The 7,790-nt window shown below is 44.4% G+C and overlaps 1 pseudogene; it reads right to left on the bottom strand.

The window, feature by feature from the left end:
* The window catches only part of LOC137341937 (putative nuclease HARBI1 pseudogene), a 41,643-nt pseudogene extending 38,571 nt beyond the window's left edge, over positions 1-3,072 (bottom strand).
* Positions 3,073-7,790: the final 4,718 nt, after the last annotated feature.

Genomic DNA, 7,790 nt, shown 5'->3' on the forward strand with positions numbered 1-7,790 from the left:
TGGTTCCCCTTTATCTAACCTGCTAGTTTCATTCTCAAAAAACTCTAATAAATTTGTCAAACACTATTTCCCTGTCATAAAACCATGTTGACTCTGCCTAATCATATTATTGTAAACAATTTTACAACACCAAGTTATAGTCCAGCAATTTTATTTTAAATTCACAAGTTTTCGGAGGCTTCCTCCTTCATCAGGTGAACGATGTGAAAATCTGACGAAGGAGGAAGCCTCCGAAAGCTTGTGAATTTAAAATAAAATTGCTGGACTATAACTTGGTGTTGTAAAATTGTTTACAATTGTCAACCCCAGTCCATCACCGGCACCTCCACATTATAATCATATTATGATTTTCCAAGTGCCTTGTTACCACGTCCTTAATAATGGATTCCAGCATTTTCCTGATGACCGATGTCAGGCTAACTGGCCTGTAGTTCCCTGTTTTCTCTCTCCCTCCTTTCTTGAATAGCGGGGTTACATTTGCTACCTTCCAATCCATGGGGACCATTCTAGAATCTACGGAATTTTGGACGATCACAACCAATGCATCCACTATCTCTGCAGCCACCTCTTTTAAAACCTTAGGATGGAGTCCATCAGGGCCAGGGGATTTGTGGCTTTCAGTCCCATTAATTTCTCCAGTACTTTTTTCTCTACTGACATTAATTACTCTATGTTCCTCACTCTCATTAGCCCCTTGGTTCCCCACTATTTCTGGTATTTCTTGTTTCTTCCACTTTGAAGACAGATACAAAATATTTGTTTAATGCATTTGCCATTTCCTGATTCCCCATTATAATTTCTCCTGTCTCAGCCTCTACTGGACCAACGTTTATTTTTTAAAAATTATTTCATGGGATGTGGGCGTCGCTGGCGAGGCTGGCATTTATTGCCCTTCTCTAATTGCCCTTGAGAAGGTGGTGATGAGCCGCCTTCTTGAACCGCTGCAGTCCGTGTGGTGAAGGTTCTCCCACAATGCTGTTAGGAAGGGAGTTCCAGGATTTTGACCCAGCGACGATGAAGGAACGGCGATATATTTCCAAGTCGGGATGGTGTGTGACTTGGAGGGGAACGTGCAGGTGGTGTTGTTCCCATGCGCCTGCTGCTCTTGTCCTTCTAGGTGGTAGAGGTCGCGGGTTTGGGAGGTGCTGTCGAAGAAGCCTTGGCGAGTTGCTGCAGTGCATCCTGTAGATGGTGCACACTGCAGCCACAGTGCGCCGGTGGTGAAGGGAGTGAATGTTTAGAGTGGTGGATGGGATGGCAATCAAGTGGGCTGCTCTGTCCTGGAACTCTCTTCCTTTTTACATACTTGTAGAAGCTCTCACGATCCGTTTTTATATTTTTTGCTAATTTCTTTCATATTCTATTTTCTGCTTTTTTTATCAAATTTCTCCAGCAAAGGTTGCACCGTAACTTTGTAAAACCATTTTATGTCAAAGAACTACTCTTGGTAATCCTGCACCATCAACACTCACGTGGTCCCAAAAACCAGGGTCACCTGTTTTAAAATAAACACAGAAAATCCATTGCGGCTCTTCTTGAGAGCCCAAGGGGTTAATTTGTCTTTCTTTTCATACGATTTGTTTTACATTCCTTTATCATCAATTTTTTTCTCACTGTAGCATTGTCTGTGTGGAAACTTATATCTCAGTCAATTGTAGCCTTTGGCATTTCCGAACATTAACTGACTCTCTCGTGTAATTCGATACTTCTCCCTCTGAGATTAAGTTTCCCCATCCCACCCTCAAATTTTCTCTTCACACAGATTTGACTGATTTTTTTCTCACATTTGTGGACTGCTTCACACTATATTTTGCACACTATTTTTGAGATCATAGTGTTTAATCAATCACAATAGCACAAAATGCTTCGAAGATCAGTTTAATTTATAACTAGAGATCATCCTGCAACTGTAACTTGTAATTCTTTAAATCTGCACTTTATCTTTATCCCATGTCTGGAATTTAATATGCTCAAATAGGTCACTTAACCTCAATAACTCCAATTTTAATTCAGCAATATCAGAATTAAACACAAGACAAAACAGATACATTACACAAAGGAAGAATACACGTAAGACGCAGTAAGAAGGGGGCATGGCCCACAATATCGACAGAAAACACTGATCAGGACAGGCTTTTTAAAGGGACAGTACACTGAAACAACAGAACCTTTCTTTTCCGGGTCTCTGTCTTTTAAACATTTTTCTAGTCACTTAATTCCATCCATATTAAATGTACCGTCTTCGGGAAAGGGATATTTCTTAGTCCTGGTCCATTTGGACCAAATTATCAACTCGTCAGTTGTTTCTTTCCCAAAGTTTCTGTACATGTAAGTAGCAGGTGTTCCCTTTGGAGGGATTCTGCTTATAGTTTATACAATCCTCCACACTGTAATTACACAACAATCAAGGCCGATCTTAACTATCACAATTCTATACTTGATAATTTAGCTGATTGGACAAGACATCATGTGTTCTCTACACCTACTTTAACCAGCTCAGGCTAGGTGTGTGAGAGAAACGTCTGCACTTAGTTAAATCAGCTGACTTACGCAAGATTTTTTCTCAACAGTACTGTCTCCATAATCTTTGGCTGTGGTACCTCTGTTATTTTTCTCTTAAACAATTAAGACCGCTGTATATGCGCAACACTTGAGCTCGCTTTTTCCCTCAGACTATGCTGACCCTCAGACTATGCTGACCCTCTTTCTGCTTCTTCCGTGTTCGCCAGACTGACCTGGATCTCGTAAGGACGCCACACGAGGGTTAGCGATTGGACGATCCGTCGTCAGACTTAACAGATTTAGGAAAGCCGAAGTAGTAAAAGAAAGTTTTACTCACATCGGGGCACCCTCTCCTTCCTCCGTGTCCGAGACGATCCGCCTCTTATTTCGCGAACTCTCGGTGATCGACCGTTGAGATCCCACTTCTGACACCAAATGTTGATCTGGATTCTTTTCCCTCAGTCTGGTTCAGCAAACACTGACTCAAACACACCTTCAGAATTAAACACATCTTTATTTTCCGCGGGGCTTTACTCTCGTGCACCCCAGTGACTCCACCGGAGTCCATCGAATCCAGCAGAGAAAAGCAAATTTACATTCAATATGTTGCATTCTTATACATTTAAAGCTAGAACATTAGCATAACAGCAGATTATCAGGAGCCAATCATAAGCGGAGTCACGCCCCAGTTACATAGTTCAAAACACTTAAAGGTCAAGGTAATCATTAACCTGTTCCAGCTGCACAATGTCCAGTAAACAACTCAACCGGACAATCATCTCCAAACCACAGAATGTTCCAGTTGCACAATGTCTTATCAAGTCACCTGCACTGTTAGGACATAACAGGATACTTTATAATGAATGCTATTGTTCGACCCTCAGCATGTTGCAATACAGTGGTCGTGAACTATTTAGCAAGGGGTAAGGTCAGCATTCTTTTAGGGTCCCTAAGCCTAAGGATTCTCATCATGACTTCCATACTTTTGTACTCTATGCCTCTATTTATAAAGCCCAGGATCCCGTATGCTTTTTTAACCGCTTTCTCAACCTATCCTGCCACCTTCAGTGATTTGTGCACACATATACCCCTAGATCTCTCTGTTCCTGCATCCCCATTAGAATTGGACCATTTAGTTTATATTGCCTCTCTGCATTCTTCCTGCCAAAATATATCACTTCGCACAGCTCTGCGAAGTTAGAAGTTTGAAATGGGACAGGCTGGTTATTACGAACCATTCTGATGTGATAATCAGGCTGTGATTACAGCTGGTTGAGAACACACACACCAACTTCTGTTCATATGGTGCCTCCGAAAAACACATTTCTCCCTCCAGCTGACTGTTTCCCCATGAAGCATAACAATAAACTTCTTCTGCAAATGTACTGAAATCACACTCTCTGTTCTGAAATCATGTAGGAATCACACATGCACCAAAATCACGCATACGCAGGAATCACGCATGTGCTGAAATCATGCACGCACCATAATCGCACATGCACCAAAATCACGCATACCCAGGAATCACGCATGTGCTGAAATCATGCACGCACCATAATCGCACATGCACCAAAATCAGCCATGCGCAAGAATCACGCATGCACTGAAATCACGCATGTGATGCCCTAACTATAACGGATGCCCTAACTATAATCTTTCAAAGTTCTCTAGATTCAGGAACTGTCCCTCCAGATTGGAAAATTGCACATCACTCCGCTTTTTAAGAAAGGAGAGGGAAACCGGGGAATTATAGACCAGTTAGCCTAACATGTGTTGTGGGGAAAATGCTGGAGTCTATAATTAAGGATAGGGTGACTGAACATCTCGAGAATTCTCAGTTAATCAGAGAGAGCCAGCATGGATTTGTGAAAGGTAGGTCGTGCCTGACAAACTTGATTGAATTTTTTGAAGAGGTGACTAAAGTAGTGGTCAGGGGAATGTCAATGGATGTTATTTATATGGACTTCCAGAAGGCATTTGATAAAGTCCCACATAAGAGACTGTTAGCTAAGATAGAATCCCTTGGAATCGAGGGAAAAGTACGGACTTGGTTAGGAAGTTGGCTGAGCGAAAGGCGACAGAGAGTAGGGATAATGGGTAGGTACTCACATTGGCAGGATGTGACTAGTGGAGTCCCGCAGGGATCTGTCATGGGGCCTCAATTATTCACAATATTTATTAACGACTTAGATGAAGGCATAGAAAGTCTCATCTCTAAGTTTGCCGATGACACAAAGATTGTGGCATTGTAAGCAGTGTAGATGAAAACATAAAATTACAAAGCGATATTGATAGATTAGGTGAATGGGCAAAACTGTGGCAAATGGAATTCAATGTAGACAAATGTGAGGTCATCCACTTTGGATCGAAAAAGGATAGAACAGGGTACTTTCTAAATGTTAAAAACAGTGGATGTCCAAAGGGGCTTAGGGGCTCAGGTACATAGATCATTGAAGTGTGATGAACAGGTGCAGAAAATAATCAAGAAGGCTAATGGAATGCTGGCCTTTATATCTAGAGGACTGGAGTACAAGGGGGCAGAAGTTACGCTGCAGCTATACAAAACCCTGGTTAGACCGCACCTGGAGTACTGTGAGCAGTTCTGGGCACCGCACCTTCGGAAGGACATATTGGCCTTGGAGGGAGTGCAGCGTAGGTTTACTAGAATGATACCCGGACTTCAAGGGTTAAGTTACGAGGAGAGATTACACAAATTGGGGTTGTGTTCTCTAGAGTTTCGAAGGTTAAAGGGTGATCTGATCAAAGTTTATAAGATATTAAGGGGAACAGATAGGGTGGATAGAGAGAAACTATTTCCGCTGGTTGGGGATTTTAGGAGTAGGGGGCACAGTCTAAAATTTAGAGCCAGACCTTTCAGGAGCGAGATTAGAAAACATTTCCACACACAAAGGATGGTGGAAGTTTGGAACTCTCTTCCGCAAATGGCAATTGATGCTAGCTCAATTGCTAAATTTAAATGTGAGATCGATAGCTTTTTGGCAACCAAAGGTATTAAGGGATATGGGCCAAAGGCAGGTATATGGAGTTAGATCACAGATCAGCCATGATCTTATCAAATGGCGGAGCAGGCACGAGGGGCTGAATGGCCTACTCCTGTTCCTATGTTCCTATGTTCCTATGTGCAGTTATCACACATATTCTGAAATCACCCATGTGCAGGACTCATGCATGCACCAAAATCACGCATGCGCAAGAATCACACATGCACAGAAATCACACACGTGCAGGAATCACTGATGTGCTGAAATCATGCATATGCTGAAATCACGCATGCACAGGAATCATGCTTGCATGAAATCGCACTTTTGCATGAGCTACACATACACTGAAATCGTGCTTGTGCAGGAATCAAGCATGTGCTGAAATTATGCATGCTGAAATCACACATGTGCAGGAACCATCCGTGTGCTGAAATCACACCAATGCTGAAATTCCGCATGTGCTGAAATCACATGTGCAGAAGAGAAGCACGGTTTTTTTGGGATGGTGTATAAAATCCCCAGAATGAATCAACATACAGAAAACTGCACAATTAGCAAGAACGGAGATCAGCAACACTTAAATAAAACACACAGTGACCACACACAGAGGAAAAGACAAAGAGTCATCGACAGAGGGGATCAGGAAATTCTGTCTCATTCTCTGTCTTTCCCTCTGTGTGAAGTCATTCCCCCCCTTCCCCTTGTTCTATCCCTTTTTAAATATTGTTCATCTGTTAATATGTTTCCGTTCTGAGGAAGGCCCGATGCCTTGTCTTCTCTCCACAGAAGCTGCCTGACCTGCCGAGTGTCTCCAGCCTTTTCTGTTCTTGTTTCGGATTTTCATCATCTTGAAGCCAGAGGAGCCCGATTTGCGGGTGGCCCTCACATTAAAATAGAAGGCTGATTTCTCCCCGCTTTAGGATCTGTTCAAAGGAGTCTGAGTGAAGGCCTGGATCACTGGCCTGTGTGATGTGGATTCCTACACTGTCGTGGACTGAGCAGAGTTAATCATCGCCTGATCCAAGCCTTGTGACATTCTAAACTCTTAGGTTTGTAAAATATTTATTCAAGAAAGGAGGCGTGAGAATAAATCTTCCACGAGAGGTTTAATTGGAGACACAATAAACAGTACCTCTGATAGCTGAGTTTGGTTAACTTGTCGCCCCCCATGGGACTGAGTCCAATTCCCATTCTGTGTGGAGTTAGCTGATCACAGCCACGGTGGTCACTCAGCTGGCACAATTGCCCTCAGCACCACGAAACTTTAAAAAAATCACCCTAGAGATGTGGGCGACATTGGCAAGGCTGACATTCATTGCCCATCCTCAGTTGCCCTGAGAAGGTGATGGTGGGCTTTCTTCTAGAAAACGGGACTCTTACTGAGGTACCATTTCGAAGGCATGGCCAGCCAACTGGTTCCTCCTTCCAAGATGCCATTCTTCACTAGATTCCAGACAGGGAATTTCTGCGAGCTTTTCAACTGTGAGCGACATCACATTAAATGAAATCCAGGCCCCAACAGACCCCCCACCCGCACGCCAGGAGTCACCTGATCGCCACCAGGACAGGAACCTTGGCTGATATTTTGTCCCGCTCTGTAGTACAGTATTGGAGTGATTATATCACTGGACTATTAATCCAGAGAATGATGTTCACTCGGGGCCCGGCTCACCCAACGCCCACTCACCCAATGGCCACTCACCCAGTGCCAGGCTCACCCAACATGAACTCACCCAACGCCCACTCACCCAACGCCCGGCTCACCCAATGCCCACTCACCCAACACCCACTCACCCAACACCCACTCACCCAGCACCCACTCACCCAATGGCCACTCACCCAACACCCACTCACTCAACGCCCACTCACCCAACGTCTGGTTCACCCAACGCCAGGCTCACCCAATGCCAGGCTCACCCAACGCCCGGCTCACCCAATGTCCAGCTCACCCAACACCCACACATCCAACTGCCACTCACCTAACACCCACTCACTCAAATCCCAATCACCCAGCACCCACTCACTCAATGCCCATTCACCCAACGCCCGCTCACCCAACAACCTCTCATCCAACGTCCACTCAGTCAATGCCAGGTCCACCAAATGCCCGCTTATCCATCACCCAGTCACCCAACTCCCACACACCCAACACCCACTCACCCAACTCCCGCTCACCCAACACCCACTCACCCAACTCCCGCTCACCCAACACCCACTCACCCAACTCCTGCTCACCCACTCACCCAATGCCCACTCACCCAACACCCACTCATCCAACTCCCGCTC

Source organism: Heptranchias perlo, chromosome 25, assembly GCF_035084215.1.
Source record: "Heptranchias perlo isolate sHepPer1 chromosome 25, sHepPer1.hap1, whole genome shotgun sequence".
Taxonomy (NCBI): domain Eukaryota; kingdom Metazoa; phylum Chordata; class Chondrichthyes; order Hexanchiformes; family Hexanchidae; genus Heptranchias; species Heptranchias perlo.